General features: G+C 44.8%; 1 protein-coding gene across 3 annotated transcripts in view; it reads left to right on the top strand.

Moving 5' to 3' along the window:
* Window positions 1-23551, top strand: part of MCC (MCC regulator of WNT signaling pathway) — a 571489-nt gene that overhangs the window by 116807 nt on the left and 431131 nt on the right. Inside the window, exon 1 of one of the 3 annotated variants that reach the window (XM_030193492.1) lies at window positions 22067-22168. The exons of the other annotated variants lie outside the window; for them this stretch is intronic. The gene's annotated coding sequence lies outside the window, so the exon portion shown is untranslated. Of the gene's footprint in view, window positions 1-22066; window positions 22169-23551 lie in introns of those variants that run through there. 3 annotated transcript variants of the gene reach the window in all.

Genomic DNA, 23551 nt, shown 5'->3' with positions numbered 1-23551 from the left:
GTACGATTGTACACAAAATTATCCACACAGACGATCTACATGCTGAACCTAGTGGACCTGCCTCCCAGAAACGCCACAAGAACATCCCACAAATTTCTCAATTTGAACTTCCCCAGCTGTAAAGGACTAAAATACAAGCTGATGCATGCCACTACCTTCTCCTACACGAGCATGCAAATATGGAATGCACTACCCACAGACCTGAAATCAATTGTCGAAGTAAATAACTTTCGCAAATCTCTGAAGACACACTTCATCAACAAAGCCTACAACGAGAACCAACAGCTTCACTAACTCACTCTCCCAACCCAACCAGTTAGGAAAATCCACTTCTACTATCAACCGCCTAATCATTTCCTCTTTCTTCCCTACTTATCTCTACATACTACTAACTGTATCTGATATTCTGGAATGACAATGTCATTACAAAAGTATGTAAGCCACACTGAGCCTGCAAATGGGTGGGATAATGTGGGATACAAATGCAATAAATAAATAAATATAAGAGCATACATCACCCACACAGCAATACCCCCCCCCCCCCCCAACCTCTCTCAAGATTCCTACAAACCATCTCCTAAACTCTCTCCCCTCATTAATAGCATATGTAAGAAATCTTCAGACACTCCCACGTAAACCAACTTCATGTGCACTATAAGCAGGGCTTTGGGTGTTTTCTATTTTACCTCTCTCCAGGGTGACGGATATCATAAGGCACTGTTTTAGAACAAGAACATTGTTTTACAAGCACCTTGCACTATGATCTGTGAACTGGCAGAGGCATACACTTGCTACACCTGGCATAATTTTTTTTTAATAGCTGTTGGGCTTGCTCAGAATTTCTGGTCTTTAGATCGGAAGCAAGAATTCTGCTTCCAGAAAGAGCAATACAGTAGCTGCCTATGATAAATGATTTCAGAGCATGTTTCCAGCATTGGGGCAGTGTGCCAGGTCAGAGGTCACGTCCAGCTGGCTTTGGTCTGTTGTGCTCCCAGTCCCTGCTGACAAATTTTGTTTTTAGTTTTTTTTTCAGGAAATTATAAATAGCAATCTGATAAAACAAGCTATTTAACAAAACAGACTCTTTGGTATGTGTTTGGTCAGAAGAGAAGAACCAGCGTGTTTGGAGGTGACAGTGACAGTAGTTAGACAGAGGAAGCTCTTCCACTGATTCTGCTTTCTCTTTGAATTGTAGATGGACCCCAGGGCTAGCATAACCATTAGGCATACCAGGTAGTTGCCTGGGGCAACAGCTTTTGGGGGTGGGAGGGGGCAGCTGTAATCACAGCCAAACAGTAGGTCCTGACAATTACACTAAATAAAAGAAACAACAGTGTGTGATGTGCCCATAAAGATGATGGGGCTGTCTTCAACTAGCCCTTTTACCTGTATACATGGTTTATTGAAGTTGCCGAACACAGGCAAATAGAGAGAACGACCACAAGACATGGAGAAACGCTCTATCCCTACGATCATAGCACACATAGACCAAAGAGTAAGGTGTCCAAAGGACACAAGGAAGACGCATTTACCTCTTGGCACTGCCCGATAGTTACCTTTTGCAATTTTCTCTGAGAATTGAAGCAGTTTCCTTTATCTGCATAGTATTGTTTTGCAGCATTGTCCGTTTCTCTGCGTGCAAGATTGGATTGTACAGTATTAGCATACACTGTACTTTCAGACTCCTGAGGCCCATGTGCTGAAACACAGCTGCTGTGTCAAGTCTTTTGGTATATTTTCAATAAAAGATCACACATAAGAATTATCGCGACTTTTTATGCGAGTGCAAACTTTACATATTTTGATGATTGTGGATGGACTAATACATCCAGCTGCGATGAGCATAACAATTATATATCTTGAAATAATTGCCCAACTCAGAAGGGAAAAGTCCAGACAAAATTTTAAAAACAATACACTTCAAAATAACATCATATTGAACTGGAAGCCAGTGAAGTTCCATGACCAAAGGTGTTAATTGGGTTGTGATCATTTATGTAAAAATTTTAAAGATACCTTGGTAATCCCATACATACATATAATATTACATTAGTCAATATTAGGGAGAACCATTGACTGAACAGCCCATCCCAAAAGAAGCCAAATCTTTAAGGCGGCAGTATGCAGAACCTTTCTTACCCGAGGTACTACTGAAAGCTGCATGTCTAAAACCATTCTCAAATATTGGACCTGTTGATACATAGGTATCGGATCTTTTGTCCTGCTAAGAATAATTTATTTATTTATTTGTTGCATTTGTATCCCACATTTTCCCACCTATTTGCAGGCTCAGTGTGGCTTACATTATTCTGTAATGGCGATCGCCATTTCCGGAATGAGAAATACAAAGTGGTATTGCATTATAGTTCATAAGTGACAGAATAGATTAAGCAATCAAGTATAGAGAATTCATTTTCGTAATAAAATAAAGTGGTATTGCGTTAAAGTTCATACCTGACAGAGTAATTTAGGCAGTCAAGTATAGAGAGTTCGGGTTTGCTGTCTGGTATTTAGGATGGATCATCGTGGTGTGCCTTTTAGAACAGGTTGGTTTTTAGTAGTTTTCGGAAATTAGTTATGTTGTGTATTGCTGTTGTGGCTTTTGGTAGTGCATTCCACAATTGCGTGCTTATGTAGGAGAAACTGGATGCATATGTTAAGCTCTGCTCCCAGCTTATAATTTGGTAGAATTTTCACAATAATTGCCTCTGTTTTATCTAAATTATTAACCAGTTTATATGTAGCAAACCAATTCAAAAGCTCCCCCCCCCCCCCCCAAAGAAATTATTAACCAAATTCAAACTCTGCAGCTGGTACAAGAATCGAAAATGGAGCAATTAACAAATATTTTAAAATATGATGGCCATTGTGTTGACAGGGTCATTCTGGAAGGGGTGGTGGTAAAATGAGCATGATTGTTCAGTTTAATTATCAAAACGTATAGAAGTGGAGCACTAATGGTTTGAAGTTAATTAGAGGGGGGTACAAAATCAAAGGTTCACCTAGAGTGCCTGGTATCCTTGTAGCAACCTTGATGAATACACAGAGGGCACACTGAATCTTTCTTGCAGGGATTCCCCCTCCTCTAGATTTTATGTGTTCTAAGAAACATGGACATTCAAGCTGACAGCGTTTCTTGTATCAGGCTGGTTGTATTACAGTTGAGGCAATGTCAGCAGGTCTCCCCCATTTGACTGCGGTAGAAAAAAAAATTAAAAGGGGTCTACATGTTTCAACCATACAGCGTTTTGCTTCTGCGTCTGTCCAGTTGGGTTTTTATAGTTCATAAAATCTTCAAGAGCAATACATGGACTGATGAAATGTTTGAAGAAGGACTTTACTATTTTTATTTGTAATATTTGTCTGGGTGTACATAAAATGATAGCAGGCTTGAGTTACAGACATGACAGAAAGGGGAAAAGATTAAAGTAATGAAGGAAATAATGCAAAATTTAGAAGCTCTTTACCCCTGTAGGTGATAAAAAGTTAAATTTGAAAAAAAAAAAGCTAAACACATAGCCAAGTGGGAGTAAAGCCAAATAAGAGTGATGATAGTACATATGGATATTTTGGCCTGCTGGAGTAATGCTTTGTTTTGCTCTGTTGTGAAATTAATTTGATTAATATGCTTTTAGCTCTTGGGATGCCAAAGCAAATCTGTTCGTCCTGGATTGGGATTTTGATAAAACTTTGAAGCAAACCCATGGTTGCGGAACCCTTTTGAAATATCAGGAGTCCTGCAAGTATCTTGGTCCAAATCGTGTGTGTTCTAATCCCCCAACCCAGCAAGGGCCAGGCTAGGTTCAGAGCAAGTGGGGCACTGTGATAATGTACCTGGTCTGGCAGCGTTAGTCTTTTGTAGCTGCTTCCTAGTGAGGAACTCCAAAGGCAACATTTCTTCATTTTATGTTTAAATCTGTTTATTAATTTAACACACAGAATAAACAGCTTTCATCATCTTTCATTCATTAATAATACATCAATAACAGAACTAATGCAACAGGCATCTGTCGGTGTTCCTTCCGACGTCAAATTATTTTTGATTTTCTCCCCATGCCATCCCCCCCCCTCCCTCCCTTAATAAACATTTATCCATTCTGTAGTACAACATGGAGTATAACACTATTAGACTGACTTATAAACAGTGATGAATTCCAACCCCATTCCCCCTTTAAGACACCTTTGAACACATAACGCTACCGCTTACCCAATCATCCCGCCCCCTCCCATTGAGACAAGCTTCCTTAACAGATATTTATCCTACAGGCCCCATACCTTATCTTCCCACCCTTCCCTCCCTCCCCTCCCCCCAAACCACCAATAACTAATGAAGCTAAAGTGAAAAAAAAAAAAAAAAAAACTTCAAAGGCGATTCAAAACAAAACTGCGAGCCTTGGCTGACAGAGTTTGAATATATTGCTCCCAGATCTTCAAGAACGCCTTCCGTCTTCTAGGGGAGCATCCCACCAGCCTACGTTCCTGCATCATCAGCTCATGTAAGCGGTTCCTCCAGTGCCAATAGTCCGGCGGCTCCTCCTGCATCCACGCCTCCATAATAAGTTTTTTCCCTATAATTCCCGCCTTGCGAATGAACTGCCGAGTCCCCCCCTTATACTGCCCAAAGACTTCATATCTATCAAGCAGGAATCCCTCTGGGGAAGAAAGAACACCTCCCTGTAACACTGATTCCAAATACTTAATTATATCCCCCCAATAACGTTTTATTTTTGGGCATTCCCATAGCGAGTGAAACCATGTACTCTCTCCCAGTCCACATTTCATACAGGTCGGATCTTGGACACCTCCAAATCGGAATACCTGACCCTTGGTCATGTATGCTCTATACGTGATTCTAAATTGACATTCACGCAGTGTCGCATTACCCGACAGCGTGGGAATGCGTGCAATTAATTTCTGAAAATCAAGACTCAAATTAGGTCGTTGCAGATCTTGGGCCCAGCGTTGTAGTATGTTCCCTGTATCCCTCCCCCTACTTTGCTCCCCCAAAGCTCTCTGAAGACCCGAAACTGATAGGTGATCCCCCGGCACTGATCGAAAAAATGCTCTAAGGCGCCGTCCATGTCCACCCCCCAACTTCCCAGGCTCCAGGGACCTAACATAATGTGCAAGTTGACAATGTGCAAACATGGAGCTGGTCTCTATTCCTACCCCCAAGGCCCCCAACTCCAGCATCTGACCTCTAGATCCCAAAACATGTTCTAGCCTTGTGATTCCCATTTCAGCCCACCTACGGAACACTATATTGTCCATCCCTGGTTTGAAGCTCAGATTGCCCTGAATGGGCAACAGGTCAGAGCTATCCACCGCCAGACCCCAACTATGAACTAAGTCCCGCCATGCCTCTCTCAATGGGCTCAACAGTACACTGCCTCTCATCGGGCTCGGCAACACTTTCTTTGGGCACTGTAGCAGGTAGTATAAGTGGTATGGTTTAAAATATTCCTGCTCTAATCTTCTGTACGTGAAATCCTGTCTGTCCATAAACCAGTCCCCTAAACATTTCTTCATTTTAAATCCTCGCTGTACGGATACACAGGGTAATACGGTAAAATGGTTTATTGAGAAAACCGACACAGGGTAATACGGTAGAATGCTTTACTGAGAAAACTGGTAGCTCAACCCACATGTATCTTTTTGTTACTCTGTAGATCAATCTTCCAGGTGCAACTCCCTGTGGCACCAGAGCATAACCATTCAGAGGCCCTTTCTTTGTGTCTAACACAGTTTCCCTCTAGCCAAAACCCCAAACAGCTGACTTCTTTGGCCTCTTGCCTAGATATTCCTTGCTACCGTCATAGGTTCTGTTGGCCCTTTCCAGTCTAGCCTCATGCATCTCTGACAATTTCCCTACCAAGCAGCTCTTTTTCCCTTATTGTCCCTCACTTCTTAAGCAGCTGTACCTGCATGTCCCCAGACCTCTCGAGTCTCCTGCATTCAGTAGGATATTCCCACTTTGAGCTGGTATGTGTGGCTGGTAGAGCAAGTCAATTGTCCCCAGTTGGCTGGTGGGTTGTGGAGTAGGGTACGACAGTACTTAAATGCTCTGTATATCTGCACCACCCTGCCTCTTCTCCCCTCTTGATATGCCACCTCCAGCCCGGGCACTTAAGATGGTAGGCACTCGTCACATCATTGCAACCAGCAAGATCCCATGGGGTGTTCAATGCTGCATGGCTGCAATAATGGATCTGTTGCTGCTGCATCGGCCGTGCATCCCTTTCACTAGGTGCCATGCCTAGTGGAAGTGTTCCCTCCTGTCCACCACTGTCAAATGTTACATAAGTATTGCCATACTGGGAAAGACCAAAGGTCCATCAAGCCCAGAATCCTGTTTCCAACAGTGGCCAATCCAGGTCACAAATACCTGGCAAGATCCCCCCAAAATACAAAACATTTTATGCTGCTTATCCCAGCAATAAGCAGTGGATTTTCCCCAAGTCCATTTTAATAATGGTCTATGGACTTTTCCTTTAGGAAGCCGTCCAAACCTTTTTTAAACCCCGCTCAGCTAACCGTCTTTACCACATTCTCTGGCAACAAATTCCAGAGTTTAATTACACGTTGAGTGAAGAAACTTTTTCTCCGATTTGTTTCAAATTTACTACTTTGTAGCTTCATTGAATGTCCCCTAGTGTTAGTATTTTTGGAAAGCGTAAACAGATGTTTTACGTCTACCCGTTCCACTCCAATCATTATTTTATAGACCTCTATCATATCTCCCCTCAGCCGTCTTTTCTCCAAGGTGAAGAGCCCTAGCCACCTCACCTTTCCTCATAGGGAAGTCGTCCCATCCCCTTTATCATTTTCGTTGCTCTTCTCTGCATCTTCTCTAATTCTACTATATCTTTTTTGAGATGCAGTGACCAGAATTGAACACAATATTTGAGGTGCGGTCGCACCATGGAGCGATACAAAGGCATTATAACGTCCTCATTTTTGTTTTCTATTCCTTTCCTAATAATACCGAACATTCTATTTGCTTTCTTAGCCGCAGCAGCACACTGAGCAGAAAGTTTCAATATATCATCAATGACAACACCTAGACCCCTTTCTTGGTCGGTGACTCCTAACATGGAACCTTGCATGACGTAGCTATAATTTGGGTTCTTCTTTCCCACGTGCATCACTTTGCATTTGCTCAAATTAAACCTCATCTGCCATTTTGACGCCCAGTCTCCCAGTCTCGTAAGGTCATCTTGTAATTTTTCACGAGAAGCTGCACCAATATAACCCCCTCCTTCCACTGCAGGCAGAGCAGAGCTAGAGTCAGACCTGAGGCGGCAGTGTGGCTCAAAAGAACAGTTCCAACCTAACTGGGCCAGGCAGGCAAATAAATACTAGTGTACACTGCACACTACACCTGGCCTGACCTGATCAGACTGCAGCCATAGAGGTATACAGACAGGTCATGATCTCTCACACAATGACTGCAGCAGCAGTTGTTCCCTCACTAGGGGGCACCACAGGTAGGGTAAAGGAGACAGTAACAGCAGATAGGCCACCTGGGAGAAGTCAGGTAGGAAGGAGCCGAGGTTGGGCTGGGGGCAAACACAGGCACTCTGAATGCAAGGTATGGGAGTCGCTCACTGCATTGGGTGGTCAGGTCTTCGGTGGGGATTGTGGCCCAGAGATGAATGGAAACTTGCCATCAACTCTCTGAAAGATATAATAAAACTGGTGTGCGTAAAAGTGTAAGGTTTAGTATATGTAGTGTTAATGTCAGTGCTGCTGCCACGAGACCACAGCATCTGCCACAGGTACAGGCAATGCAGCACTGTTCACATTAGTACTGCCTGTACCCTGAGTCCAACACTGTACAATCAGCAACTTCCTGCCAGGGAGAGACCACAGACTGAGACAGGAAACAGTCTTACTGACCACAGTATCATGTTTATAGTGAGCACAAGAGAAGCATTGACCACCTAAAGTACATAGATTGCTGGCTGGGGTTGAGAGGTGTTAGAGAAAGATCCACATCCACTGACGTGAACTAGGCAAACAGTCTGGGCTCCGTGTATAAATTGGACACTACCTGTGTGTGTGAGCAACCTCAGGTTAGCATGCCTATTCCCTAACAGCCCACAAGATGCACATCTTTGCATAATGAACATATGTCCTATGATGTGGTTTTCCCTGCACCTCAGCATAATAGCACAATTGTCAGTGCCAATAAAATACTATATAAGTGAGTCTCCAAAGATCATTACATATCCCACAAACAGTATGTAACACTGCTTTTCTGTGAGCACACATGCCATTCTTGAGAAGAAAGATAGGGCCATTAGGGCATAGGCCTGACACTCAAATGACATATCCTTGGGACCCTGACCACATGCATGGTAACCATAGCCTTGCCTACATGGCAGAACAGGCCACCTTTTGTGTGCAAAGGCCCAAATCCTTTCGCCTTGTCACATGCCATCACCAACCAAGCCCTCCATACTCCTAAAAGTGTGCTCCATTTGATAGGTTAGTTGAAAGGATATCACAAGAAATGTGAAAAGTATGTGTGAGCCACGTTTGATGCATGTGGCCCACATACCAGTTAGCAACTACACAATTCTGAACTATCCTAGATACAGATACTCCAACACCCAGTTATCTCAACAATCACTGGCCCAGTCCACATCTCTCTGCATGTGATTATTATTATTAGTAGTAGTAGTATGTGAACCGCAAATTAAGATGTCTGTGCACCTCAAGAGATTTTGAACAGCTACATCAATGAACAACATGGCTAGTAGCGTAGCTGTAGAAAGCCATTAGTCATAGGCTTCCAGATAGGCATAAAGGGCACTGTAGGCTGAATGTGATCTCCATGTTTGAAGTCAGTAGGTATGGCACCAAAGAAAGCAGGATTCACTATGGATGCTGGATGACCTGAAATAGAAACACCCTCAGTGAGCTGGGCATATCATTGATAATCATTGCTACATCAACCAGGATCTACACCTACTCAGACCGCACTGTTCGTAGGTAGAGGCCATAGTGGAAATGGCTGCAGACATCCTGTGTGGAGAGGATCTTTAGGGGGATAACATAATATAACACTTCGGGCCCTGTTTACTAAGCCGTGCTGTAGGCACGCTAACTTTTCAGGAAGTGTTCTAAAGACACCCATATATACCTATGGGTGTCTTTAGCGTTAGTGCGTACTAAAAAGTTAACAAACCTACAATACAGCTTAGTAAACAGGGCCCTTTGTTTTTATAGCCTGCAATACCTCACAATTGTATGCAGGTTAAATAAAAAGAGACTGGACAAAACAAGAATTACAACATAGCATTATCAATTAATTACAACTAACACATTCATTTCCTTCCATAATTCTGAAACAAGTATGTTTTAAGCAGATGTCTAAAATGCACATAGCTTGATGCCTGAACTATCAAAGAGGAGATTTCCTTGCCTATTTTAGCAGCCTAGTAAGAAAGCAAAGAATCCATACACTTTTTTTCATATTTTACCCTTTATAAATGGAAAGGAAAAAAAGGTTAAATAACTGAGAAACCTGAATTATTTTAGAAAAGGTAAAACATCTTGGCAAATAAAAAGGAGGTAATCCAGTGGTTCCCAAACTTTTTTTGGTTCACGGCACCCTTATTGTCTGAGCAATTCTTTGCGGCACCCCCCCCCGGCCACACAACACCCTTAGTGTTTGAGCAATTTTTCGTGCACCCTCCCCCCCGGCCACACATGTCTGCATTCCCCCACCCCGCCACACATCATGTCCAATATTTCTCCCTCTCCCCCCCTTATGCACCATCTCCCCCCTCCAACCCATGCCCCATTTTTTACCTTGTTCCAGGGGAGAAGATGCAGAAGAGCCCAGAGCTAAGCACAGGAGGGAAGCAACACAATGTCCTGCACCCGGCCTCCCTCCATGACAGCTGAGTAATGAGCAGCCAGGGTCCCAGGGTGTGAGCAGGTCTCCAAACTTCCAGGCCGTCAGCATCAGCAGCGATGTGTAAGCGCTGCCTTCAGCCTGCCCCGGAAGCTTTCTTTGTACAAGCACTTCCTGTTCCCGCGTAGGCGGGAGGTACTATGATGTGCTGTAAGGGGGTGCTGGGGCCAGAGTCAGCACCAATTAATAAACTTCAATTTGGTGAGGAATTTGTCACTGCCTAGAACCCCCAATATACCATGCAAATTTAATATGAGGATCACAACTATTCAAAAATTGAAGAAAATTCTCTAAAGAGGTAACATCTCCCTGCCCAATTAAGAAAACATCATTAATGAAACGCTTCCATAGGATTACCCGGGCATATAAATAGATAAATGTAGCCATATACAGGCATGCCACTGTGGGGGCAACTGTGGCCCCCATGGCAACCCCCTTGATCTGAAGATTGAAATCATCCTGAAAATGGAAATAATTTTTAATTATAACACACTCTATTTTGTCTAAAATAGTTAGCCAGAGAGAAACAGCACCAAAGATCAGGAAAGAGTTGCTCTGTGGTATCCCTTCACTGCACACCTGTGAGCTATGCCTCTGCAGGCACTCAAGCTTTTGTTCCTGAGATATGCATTCCTTCAGTCCTTGCACTCATATGTCCCTCCACACTCAGAGCCAGGGCACCCTATAAATGCTCTGCGCTTTGGATATATCCCTTGCCATAAAATACCTGCATCTCTAGAAGCCATTTTGTACATCTACAATTATATGATATAGTTCTGTAGTCTTTTTTTTTCTAGACACTAGGGTGCTACCTTGCTAGTCCTCTACCTCCCCCGCATCCTCCTTGCTTTTATCAAGTAAGGGTATCACGTTGGCTCAATAGTCACAAATACTGTCTGTGTTGCTGGGCTCCATTACCATATAAATAGGGCAAATGCCTGATCTACACCTACGTGGCTTCCATTTTATGACCTTTGCTCTAGCTTCTTCACATCCTTTGGGACAAGGGTGTCACTTATATACTACAAGTTTGCATAGTCTGTTAACTGATGAACAAGCGCCTATTACCTGCTGTTGTAGTGCACAGATCCTGCCAGTTCTTGAACATCCAGAGTCCACACATTTTTATAAAGGCACATTTTAGTCCATAGTTGAGCATTTTTTGGTCTACCCTACAGATGCTGCAGGGAATCATCAGGCAGTAGAGGAGAGCAACAGGCTGGTCCTTCCAGCATCCCAGAGGCACGTGAACTACAGAGAACGTCAGCACACCATCTTGATGTCCCAGGCCAAGAGAGATTGGTACCTGTGGGCCCTGCATAGGAACCTGAAGAGGACCACCACTCAGAAGAGGGTGCATCATTAGACAATGAGCCTGAGGCAATGCCATCAACCAAGGAGGAGGTGGAAAATGAGGAGAACGTTGCAGAAGAGCCAGCACAGGATATTTTCCATTGGCCTGAGAAGGTCACAGCAGAGGACACAAATGATCATGACATCAGCAGTCCAGGGCAGGAGGATAATATAATATCAAAACTGTCTAGCCACATGTGTCAGAATGACACCATGCTCAGGGAAGAGATAAGTGGCCTCTAGGAGGATGTTCAGGGTCTGTAAACCACTGTGGAGGAGGGAATGGGCAGACTGCATCAAGAACTGAGAGTCATGAGTGGTGAGCTCCAAACCTTGAATCATACCCTGGCCTCCTTGTTCCTCCAGATAGTTTCACATCATACAAAACTGGGTACACCTTTGTCCAACACCTCTACACCTGTGCACTCTCCAAACATCTTCAGTCCACCTTGCCCCACTGCAGAGTCTGTCCCAAGTGGTGTGAGTTGTCGATGCTTGGTTTTCTCTGCCTTCCCTGGGCAAGCCATGCATGATTCTGGGGTGAGGCAAAATGGATCAGGCTCTTCTGGTCAGCTATCTAATCCACAACAGCCTTTGTGCCATGGTACTCACCTGCACCCAGCTCCCTCAAAGCACGGCCATGGTAGGGGAAAGCTATGGATTGGGGGGGGGGGGGTGAGACCAATGTTCACAGGTCACAGGGAGGGTTGGGAAATTGGGGCATAAAATACACACATACTAAATGACACACATGGAGAGGGAGGGCTTTTGAGGGGAATATATTGGCACTGTTACACATACTGTTTTGTCTTTTGTGATGTTCACAGGGGCATTTGTAATAAAATTTTCCTTCATGCACAAGAAGTGTGTCTGGATGAGTTGCCATGACACACTGGTGGGCCTGTGGGAATGTTAACCTCTCTGAGTTACACAATTTCCCCTTCCTTATCGCTGTCTTGCTTTGCCAGTATCAGTGCTTCCAGTTCAGGCATCCGCTGTTGATAGTGAAGTTGCCCATCATACAGCAGGCCAAGAAATGTCACACACTTTACCAGGGGTAGTTCTCCCTCTGACCTGGCCAGGCACCTGAAGTGAGAATTTAACATGCCAAATGTCCTCTCAATGACAGCCCTGGTCTTCATGTATGCCTCCTATCTCTCTTCAGCTGGGCCCTTGGGGTGGACTATGGGAGTCGACAGCCATGCCCTGAGAGGAGAGTCTCTGTCACCTGCAAAGGAAAAAGAAAAGGCTACATGAATGTTAGTGTACCTATTATATCACAGCTTTGATGTCCCCATAGGTTTGCTGAGCTGGTTATTACACCTAAAGGGATCACCTGTGGGAAGAGAAAGAGTAGTTAAGTGTCAGTAAGGTTGTGGGTGGATGTAGTGACCTCACCTAGCAATCATCCTCTGAGCTTGCCACTCTCAAAGCAGTCACGGATGCCAGATTGTGACAGAATGTAGGCATCCTGACAGGAGCCTAGGTAGCATGCGCATACCTTAGTTATGATGTTAGAAGCATTGTGGACCACCTGCATATTAATGAAATGATATGACTTGTTCTTTTAAATGGCCTTTTAATCAGCAGGTGGTGCCAATTCAGATTGCTTCTTTTCATGTCCAGGGATGAGAATGTATTAAGTGTCTCTCCTTAGAAAGGTCAGTAGAAACTGAGCTATATAGCGTGAAGTGAAAGAGGCTATTAGAGCCGAAAAAGGATCCGAATTAAGTAAAGAAGAAGCAACATAAGCACTGTCAAGCTAGATGCAAAGCATTAATAAAGAAGGCTAAAAGAAAATATGAAGAAAAACTTGCCGTGGAGGCTAAAACTCATAGTAGCACTTCTTTCAGATACATCTGAAGCAGAAAGCCTGTAAGGGAATCAGTGGGACCATTAGATCATGACAGAGCAAAAGAGCCACTCAGGGAGGAAAAGGCCATAGCGAAGAGACTAAATGAATTAATTCTTTGCTTTGGTCTTTATGGAAAAAGTTGTACAAGATCTACCTGTATCAGAAATGGTTTTCATGAGTGACGATGTGGAGAACCTGGAAGATGTAGTGAGCCAAATCGACAAGTTAAAGAGTGAAAAAACACTAGGACCGGATGGTATACACCCCAGGGTTCTGAAAGTGGAGGAGTGGCCTAGTGGTTAGGGTGGTGGACTTTGGTCCTGGGGAACTGAAGAACTGAGTTTGATTCCCACTTCAGGCACAGGCAGCTCCTTGTGACTCTGGGCAAGTCACTTAACCTTCCATTGCCCCATGTAAGCCGCATTGAGCCTGCCATGAGTGGGAAAGCGCGGGGTACAAATGTAACAACAACAACAACAACAACAACAAAAAAGAACTCAAACATGAAATTGCTGATTTGCTGTTAGTGATCTGAAACCTGTCATTAAATCCGCCCGTAGTACCTGAAGATTGGAGGGTGGCCAATGTTAGGGTTACCATGGCTCCAGAAAAAGGAGGACAGATTGAGCCAGTCTGGGTTTTACTTCCATTGCTTTCAATGGAAGCAAAACCCGGACTGGATCAATGTGTCCTCCTTTTTCTGGAGCCATATGGTAACCCTAGCCAATGAAATGCTGATTTTTAAAAAGGGTTCCAAGAGTGATCCAGGAAATTACAGACCAGTATGCTTGACTTCAGTGCTGGGCATAATAGTGGAAAACATTATAAAGAATAAAAATATAGAACACAGTCAAACATGGTTTAATGGGACAGAGTCAGCATGGGTTCAGCCAAGAGAAGTCTTGCCTCACCAATTTGCTTCATTTCTTTGAAGGTGTGAATACACATGTGGATAAAGCGGAGCCGGTTGATGTAGTGTATCTAGATTTTCAGAAAGCTTTGACAAAGTTCCTTATGAGAGATTCCTGAGAAAATTAAGAAGTCATGGGATAGGAGGTAATGTTGTTCTATGGATTAGGAATTGGTTGTTGGACAGAGAACAGAAAATGGCCATTTTTCTCAATGGAGAAGGGTGAATGGTGGAGTGTCACAGGGATATGTACTGGGACCAGTGCTATTTAACATATTTATAAGTGATCTGGAAATTAGAAAGACAAGTGAGGTGATTCAATTGTAGATGGCACAAAAGAATTAAAAGTTGTCAAAACGTATGCGGATTGTAAAAAAATTGCAAGAAGACCGGGCATCCAAATGGCAGATGAAATTTAAATGTGGACAAATGCAAAGTGATGCACATTGGGAACAATAATTCGAATCATAGTCACCTGATGCTAGGATCCACCTTAGGAGTCAGCACTCAAGAAAAAGATCTAGGTGTCATTGTAGACAATACGCTGAAATCTTCTGCCCAGTGTGTGACGGCGGCCAAAAAAGCAAACAGGATGCTGGGAATTATTAGGAAAGGGATGCAAAATAAGACCAAGAATATTATAATGCCTCTATCACTCCAGGGTGTGACCTCACCTTGAGTATTGCTTTCAATTCTGGTTGCTGTATCTTAAAGATATAGTGAAATTAGAAAAAGTTAAAAGAAGAGTGACCAAATGGAACTCCTCCTATAGGAGGAAAGGCTAAAGAGGCTCTTCATCTTGGAAAAGAGACAGCTGAGGAGGGATATGATTGAGGTCTACAAATTCCTGAGTGGTGTAGAATGGGTAAAAGTGAATTGATTTTTTTCACTCTTTCAAAAAGTGCAAAGATCAGGGGACACTCAATGAAATTATATGGAAATACTTTTAAAACAAATTGGAGGAAATAGTTTTTCTCTCAAAGGATAGTTAAGCTGGAGGGTGTGGTTGCTGGAGGATGTAGTAATGGCAGTTAGCGTATCTGGGTTTAAAAAAAGGTTTGGACAAGCTCTTGAAGGAAAAATCCATTGTCTGTTGTTGAGATCGACATGGGGAAGTCACGGCTTGCCTTGGGATTGGTTGCATGGAATGTTGCTACTAATAGGGTTTCTGCCAGGTACTTGTGACCTGGATTGGCCACTGTTGGAAGAAGGATACCGGGTTAGATAGACCATTGATCTGACCCAGTATGGCTGTTCTTATGTTCTGATGTTATGTTCTTAGATAGCTGTCTGGGTAGCTCATGTCTGCTATTGCCCCAAGGGGTGGCTGAAAGGTTCTGGCAACCAAAAATGTTAGGACTATGGCGATCTTCAGGTGCACTGGCACGGCTTGTCACCTCCATGCATTGGGCCCTGGGTCTTCCTCTAGCTGACTGCATAGGTACAATATAGTCTCCTAATCAAACCTGAACTTGTACATACACTGCTCCTCTGTGATGTCCATGAACTGCTTTCAGGGCCCGTATACCCTCTCTGTTAGAAGTAGCACAGAGTGACCGCCAGCAAGTACAGGACTACCCTCCCCCACAAACCAACAGGGTTAAATAGAGGCAGTTATAGACACACAGAGAAGTGGAAGATGGACACTCCCAAAAGAGCAAGCACATAAACACTGTCTGTTGCACAAAGCGATGGGTTGGGAGGGGCTGAGAGGGGACTGAGGAGTCTGACCACGCACCAAGATGCCAGCCAGCAGCATAATGCACCACACACACCTGTGTGCCCATTTATAGACTACATCCTGCATTCTTGGTTGCTGGTTCTATTTTATTTATTTATTTATTGCACTTGTATCCCACATTTTCCCACCTATTTGCAGGCTCAATGTGGCTTACAAAGGTCTGTTATGGTAACAGGGAAGAAATACAATTGTTGTAGCAAAGAGATAAAAGAAGACAAGAGGATCTGGTTATGCAGCTGTACAGTGAGACATTCTGAGTAAAGGAGTGTAAAGGTTGTGTTCAAGTAGTTAAGGGTTCTCGTGGTAGGCTTAACTCTTAGCTCCAAACGCACCCTCTTTCAGAATATGTATATGTACATGACATTCTGCACATGCGTGTATCTATTTTGCTACTATAGAATACCATTGTTATGTTCGGGGGTAGTGAGCCCCTGGGCCACAGTCTTAGGCCCAACTGTTGCAGACAGGTCACATCTAATTCCAAAGCAAAGGAGATAAAGCAGAGACTCAAAAGCTAGGCGAGATTGGAACTCAGGACTCTGCAAGGCAGGAACTCAGGAGCTAGCGAAGCTGAAACGCCGAGTTGCAAAGGCATGGAAAGAGGGTCTGGGCTTCCATGAAATACGCCCAGACCCCTGATGTCATCACAGATGCACCTCTGGATACTGGGTTAGTATCCTGATAAACTAAGTGCTGCGGCGTACACACGCGTGCCAAGGAGGGTGGCGCTCAGTTGACGGGAGGCAAGCCGCCATGCCACAGCAGTCCTGAACGGAGCGAGGAGCATTAGATGGAAGAAGTCACGGTAAGACCATGACAACCACCGATCATATTTTCTGCTTTTGGGTGGCTTGATGTGGATTTTGCATCTACGAATGGTGCCTTTTTATAGAATTGCCCACTTATTGTTTATTTATTTATTTTGTGGCTGATAATGTTATGTATACCTTTGGGCTTCAAAAGATAAACAGCACTCCACCCTTTACTGGGTTAAACCATAACGAGAAGAATGCTGAGCAATTATTCCAAAGGGAGACTCCATGTTGAGAAACAGGTTGAGCTGTTCCAGTGAACAATGTACTGAGTCACTCTGCTCTCCATCTACTTGTAAAGAGGGCTACAGGTGAAGTGAGTGACAATTGCACAAGAAGCATGTCATTTAGGGACAGCACTGCCGTAAATCATTCACTGGCCTGCAGGTGACTCTGCCCTCAAGCTTCACACCTCCCTCCCCCCTTCAGATAAAGTCCCATATCTAGAAAGTGTGTGTAACAGCTAGGAACATAAACTTTTTCCAGCTCAGTAATTTCCGTTTCTCCTGCCTTATTTATATTCTTTTGTTGCCACGAGCAATATTGGCTTTTGAGAAGTAGCCCAAGTGTGCTGTACCATCTGCATGTGGTTCCTGAGCGCAGCCAGCTGCTTCTTTGAAAGGGGAGAAATTAAGTGTTGGCTGTGGGCAGGAGGAGACTGGCTGTGGTGAATTCTCAGTCTCAATTCACTCAGGTGCAGATGATCAAAAGCGCACACTGTTCCAAACAGCGCTCTAAAAATAATGCTGGAACAGCGCAGTGCTTTACCGGCTGCGGCAGTCCTAGGGGGAGGGCCCGGCACAGTCTCTTATCTGTTCTTATCTGTCTCTTATTTTACATTTGTGTTTACTTTGCTTGTTATTTTATTTATTGTAAGCCACATTGAACTCGAGTATGTTCGGGATAATGTGAGATGTAAATGTTAAAAATAAATAAACTTTCTAAGCGTATTCTGTAAAGTGGTGCACATAAATTCTAATACGCGGATCTCAAAAGGGGGCATGGGTGGAGCATGGGCATTCCTAAAAATTACGTGCAGTTATAGAATACGCCCGATCCACGCCTAAGTTAGGTACAGGCATTTACACCAGGTTTTAGTTGGTGTAAATGGTCATGCCTAAATTTTAGTCACAGTGACAGGTGCTACACGTATTGTATAAATTGCGTCTAACTCAGTTGTGTTCCTAGGTCAGCTGCCACCGGGGTGGATTGTTGCTGCGCCCCCCCCCCCCCGGCAAATAACCACCCAGTGAATAAACCCACCACAAACCACTACACCCCCTGCTGTATCACTTCCCCCCCCCCCCCCAAAGCGCATCACTCTTACCTCCTGGGGGTGCAGGAAGCAGTTGCACAGCTTGTCGACTCTGCTGGTTCCCTGCCCCGGAACAGGAAGTAACGTCAGAGGGAGCAGGGAACCTGTGGAGCTGACAGCCGCGCAGCTGCTCCCTGCACCCCCTTGCAGTGTGCACCTACCACCCTGCCCTTGGTATGCCACTGGTCTAACTTTTGGCGAGGTTTATAGAATAGCACTAAGCATGCTTGAATCTGGTCCTTAGCACATAAATTATAGTATTTTTAAATTTACATGCCTAACATTTATACCTGCCTTTTACATTGCGTGATAGCGTTTAAATATTGGCACACAAATGCCGACTTGCGCTGTATTCTATATTAGAATCAGATGCCGTTATAAAATTTGCACTGTGAGACATGCATTTTAGCACCCAAATGTGAGCGACCTTTATAGAATCACCCCCATTTACGAGGAAGACTTTTGGTTTAAATTATACTGTAATTTCCTTTTTATTTGGAATGCTAAAGGCCAGAGCAAGAAAATATCCAGACAGTGGTGATATTCTGCACCACTATCTGGCTAACTATCTAGACAACTTACAACAGAACACCTGCTCCCCTAAGATGCCCGGAGAGTTCCCGGACAGCAGCAGCATTAAATATTGCCATTATGTACGGGAAAGATAATGTCAGTAGTGCATGGTATACCTGGATATTCAGCATAGATATCTGGGAATATATTTAAATACTGTAGCTGGGGTTTCATAGAAATGCTGACTCTGGAGTTCAAATATTGACCTGTTAATTTATATTACAATACTCTAAAAGGGTCGTCAAAAATGTGCTTCCTTTCTTCACACAATTCCAAAAAAGTATATTGTGCACATATTAAAGTTATATATTTCTTTTTGTGTATGGTGTACAGCGCTGCGTATGCCTTGTAGCGCTATAGAAATGATAATTAGTAGTAGTATTCACATTAAGGGCTCCTTTTACTAAAATGCATTAATGGATTTAGTGCGCGCTAACTGATAAGCCCATAGGAATAAAATGGGCTTCTTGGCATTTAGTGCGTAAAAGGAGCCCTAAGTTAATGTAAGACACCTATGATAGTTTTCAAATTCACTCTTCAGCACAGCAGGAGAGGTCTTGTAGCAAGGTTTCCAGTTCATGGCCGGGGAAGCATGAAAAACATGCTTGTTGGTGCGCTAAGGTCTGGGTCTTCAGTACTGTGAGACATTGAATGGAGAGATTCACATCTTGGCCTATACTCAGGGCTGGCCCTTCCACTAGGAGGACCAGGTGGGCAGAATTTGGAGTGGGGGGAGGGGTGGCACTTTTCTTTTGCTCCTTCTAAGGGGAGGGTGGCAGTAGCAGCATTTGTGTGTGAGCCTGTGCTGAAAGTCCTGTACTGCGCTGAGTCCCATTATTACCTTAAGCCTGGGAGGAGATAGGTTGTTGTTGGTGATATGCCAAGCACCGAGGAGGGAAGAGGGGGAGAGATGCTTGATATGGGGCAAGGGATGTAGAAGAGAAGCTGGGATGCTGGATGGGGGAAAAGGAAGATGAGATGCTGGCTACCTGTTGGGGGGTTTAGGAAAGGGGAGAAGAAATGCCGGTTGGAGAGAGAGAGGGAAAGGGGGATGAGATGCTTGACACCTGTTGGAGGGGTTTAGAGATGAGATGCTGGCAACTGTTTGGGGGGGGAGGGGAAGGGGAACTGCTTGCCATCTGGTGGGGGAAGGGGAGATGTTGGATTTTGGGGAGGGGGTGGGCACATGGCCAAGGGTTCACCAAGGGTGTCAGATACCTTTGGGCCACCTGTGCTGCCTGCCCACTGGTTTTAAGATGTGCCTTCAGTTGCTCCATGCTTTTTCCAGGCTTGTGGAAGTCTGTTCTGTGCACATGCTTTGTTCTCTTGTGTCGTGTCCTAGCATTCTGCCGGCTCTCTCCTCCTGTCTTGTCTCACTGCTGTTCCATTGGGTGGGAGACACAAGTTATCAAATTGACACTAATGGGATGGCATGGCATGGCATGGCTAGAGTACGAAACTTTAGTCACTTTGCCTTGCCTAGTCTAGAACTTAGGTTGCCTGCGGTGGGGTAGAAGCCTACCACAGGAAGATGGAGCGAAGTGGCCTAATGGTATAGCAATGAGCTGAGAATCAGGGAAGCCAGTATTCAAATCCTTTTTCTACCACTAACACTCCTTGTGAGCTTGGCCAAGTCACCAGTGGAACAGGTATTGAAGGAGCTTCTTTTCTAATGAAAGGAAGGGAAGGGAATTGTGGATTTAGCTGATCTTTTACAGTTGTAGCTCAAGGTGTGTTACCTTCAAGTACAGTAGATATATTTCTGTTTCCACAGGGCTTACAATCTGTACACGAGGCAATGGAGTGTTTAGTGACTTGCCCAAAAAGGAATAAGCAGGTTGAAAGGGCCCAATATGCAAAGTGATTTAACCAGTTGGCAATGGCCACGGATGAATTAAATCGCACATAACTGGCTATCTGCAAATATTCAGCAAAAGATAACCACTTATCTCCGCTGAATATTTGCGGATGGTACATACCTAGGAGCCAGCTATTTTGGGGGTGGGTCACAGTTGGGACCCCGATATTCAGCAGTAGCCGGGCAAGGTTAGTGCATAAATAGCTGTCCTATCTTTATGCGCTAGCTGACAGCCGGTTAGCATTGAGTATCGGCTTAACTGGTTATCATTTGGTGCCCCAAAATGAAACCAGATATTCAATGCTGGTTGCCAGAAACGGCCCAGCATTGAATATTTGGGTTCAGTGCCACTGGCAGGCATTGTGGTTAAAGCCCAGAAAATCGGGTGGGGGGGGAGGGAAAGTTTTTAAATAGAAGTGATCGGTGGAGTTGTAGGACATAGACACTGTGTGAGATATGAGTGAATTTTCAAACATATTTAGCCTTTGCACAGGATAATCATACTGCTGATTGCATACACCAAAATCTGTGGTAATTAGCTAAGTTTGCTTGTTAATTTCAAGCTATGGTAATTTTAAAAATGCCTGTGAGAATGTGAGAATTATTGCCATCTTGCTGTATCACAGACCTGCAGAATGTTTTAGGTACAGCCCTTTTTAATACTGCATGTCACTCTTCCTAATTCAATGCCACCTAGCTTTGGTGAAGGGATGTGTACGGGGCCATCGCAAGCAGCAGGTAAAAAGGATAACCTTGCTCCAAGGGGCCATGGGGGACTGGGCCCCCAGTTTGGCTGGCGGATGTCCCCATCCCCCGCTATCTAAAGTGTTTGTCCCGCGCTGGTCTCACATTGCCTGGCACCCTGTCCAGTTTTCAGTCGCTGTGCACACATGTTTTAATGAAACATTGCCTGGCACCCTGTCCTTTTTGAAAACAGGACAGGGCGCCAGGCATTGTGAGACCAGCGTGGGACAAACGCTTTGGCTGGCGGGGGCGGGGGACCCCCGCCAGCCTAGGTACCTTCGAAATGGTGGGGAGGTGATAGCGGCCGGGGGGGGGAGGTGGAAGCAGTGATGGGGAGGCGGACCAAAATGTGCCCCCCCACCTTGGGCTGTGGCCCCCCCCCTCTCATCGAGGTCTGTCTACACCCCTGCCTAGCTCAGGGCCAGGCTAACCATTAGGCACGACTAGGGAGTTGCCTAGGGTGTCAATATCTTTGGGGGGGGGGGGGGAAGGAGAGCATAGAAATGCTTCAGTCAAAGGAAAACAAGATATCCTGACAGCCAGACAAACTCAACCAACCATCAGCACCTACTTTAATCTGCATTTTTCTAGGATTTTTGTGTGTTTATTAGTGCTGAGTGTAATTAGCAAAATCTTGGAGGCTACAAGCTATGGATCTTAAAGTTATTTGAAGGGGGTATAAGGCATTAGTGTAAGGAGGAATTTATCCAAGAGGGGGAGGGGCAAAGTATATATATATATATTTTTTTACATTTACCCAACAGAGTGCAGGGGAATAGTAGCAGTAGCAGTGAAATTCGGGGGAGGGGGCATGACTCTCCTTCCTTACAACCATAGTGTAAAGCTGAATGTTCACCTAGGGCGCCCACTATCCTTGCAACGGCTCTGACTCGAGTGGAAGAGGAGGAGGCGGAAGGCTGGGAACACCCCCTGCCCTGGCTGCACAGACTCACTTCCACCTCATTACAATGCCTCATCACCGTCGCTAACACCGGGGAAAGGGAAGCCACCAGCACCTGGACTTTCCTGGTTTCTCAGGCACAAGCTATTGCTTTTCAGTAGAGCAGTAACTAGTCGAAGAGGTAAGAGACCGTGTGTTTGGATGATGATTACGGCGTGTGAGCTTTAAGCTTTGAAAAGCAGCTCGGTGAGACGCTGCTACGATCAAGGCTGTGCAAAGTTGTCAGTCGGGACGCTTTTTTTTTTTTTGGAGGGTGGGGGAATCTTTGTTAAGTAGGGAACTGTGGGGGGGGGAGGATCTTTGTTAAGTAGGAAAGTGGAAGCGCAAAAAAAAAAAGCTTGACCGTGAAGCCGTCTTGCTCAGCGTGTCCTGTTTTTAAAGAGGAGGGAGAGGAGATCCAAAGGTTTCCGGGAGTCGCGGATAAGCAGCTCTGAAAGGGAAGCAGGACAGAAAATGCAACATAGGATTTTGTAGCCCAGCGAGGTCTGTAATGCGTGCAAACAGTGTCGGAAGGATTTCCCGAAATATCTCAGCAGGTTGGAGACCTTTAGGAGAAAAGTAGGTTATTACTTGGGTATAAACGTGTTTTTTCTTCTGTAGCATTGTGTCCGGCTAAGTGTTAAATAGCTGCTTTTGCCGAGCTAAACATCAGGCCAGGTCATTGGGAGGAGGGGGGGGGGGGGATTAGAAAAATCAGGCCGTAGCCACATGGTGCGCAGTACAGTGCAAACAACAACACTAAGCTGAAGCCAGTATCTTAATACCGACTAACTAAAACACACTTCACTCTTTGTACCTGATGAGGGCTCAAGGACTGTCTAGAACCCGAAAGCAGTCTCTCGTGAGTTTGAAATTCTTTCAAGCTTCAGTGTTTGGGAAGCAGAGGAGCAACGTGAGGAGGCTTTTGCTTGTGCCTCCCCCCCCCCCCCCCCCCCGTGCCTTGGCCCTTGGGGAAGCCGCTGCGAATAATCCAGGCAAAATAGGGGCGCTAGCACTGATCAGAGTCTGTTTAAAGTTTTAAATCAAGAGGTTAGGAGGTTAATCTCCTCCCCTCCATCCATACAAGACTGGAGTGTTTAAAACATGTAAGGGGGTTGTACATCTGGGGCAGGAGCATAGTGCCTACTGCTAGTGCTGAGTAAGTTTTTTTTTTTTTTTTTTTTTTTTTTCTCCTAGGAGTAATTGTATAATTTCCTGATGTGACTGTGCATGCTAGTGGGAATTGAGTCCGGTTCACCAGGATCAAAGCTTGTTCTACCAATGCCTAGATAATCAAAAGCAAATGCGGGCGCTGGATGTCAGTAGTGCCATGCTAGTGTCCACGTTTGCACCCACCCAATGATCAGAGCTGGCAAGCATGAACACAGTGGGCAGCTGCTCCCGCGGCAAAGCCTACGCCAGCTCAGAGCGAGCAGTAGGGTTTGCAGAGCATTGAGGAGAATGGAGAGCCCTGTCCAGCATGTGCTACAGGCCTCCCATCCCACGCTGGACAGATGACCCCGAC

The sequence above is a fragment of the Microcaecilia unicolor genome, chromosome 2, assembly GCF_901765095.1.
Source record: "Microcaecilia unicolor chromosome 2, aMicUni1.1, whole genome shotgun sequence".
Taxonomy (NCBI): Eukaryota; Metazoa; Chordata; class Amphibia; order Gymnophiona; family Siphonopidae; genus Microcaecilia; species Microcaecilia unicolor.
The sequence above is the reverse complement of the archived record's forward strand: the minus strand, read 5'-3'. Positions and strand labels throughout refer to the sequence as shown.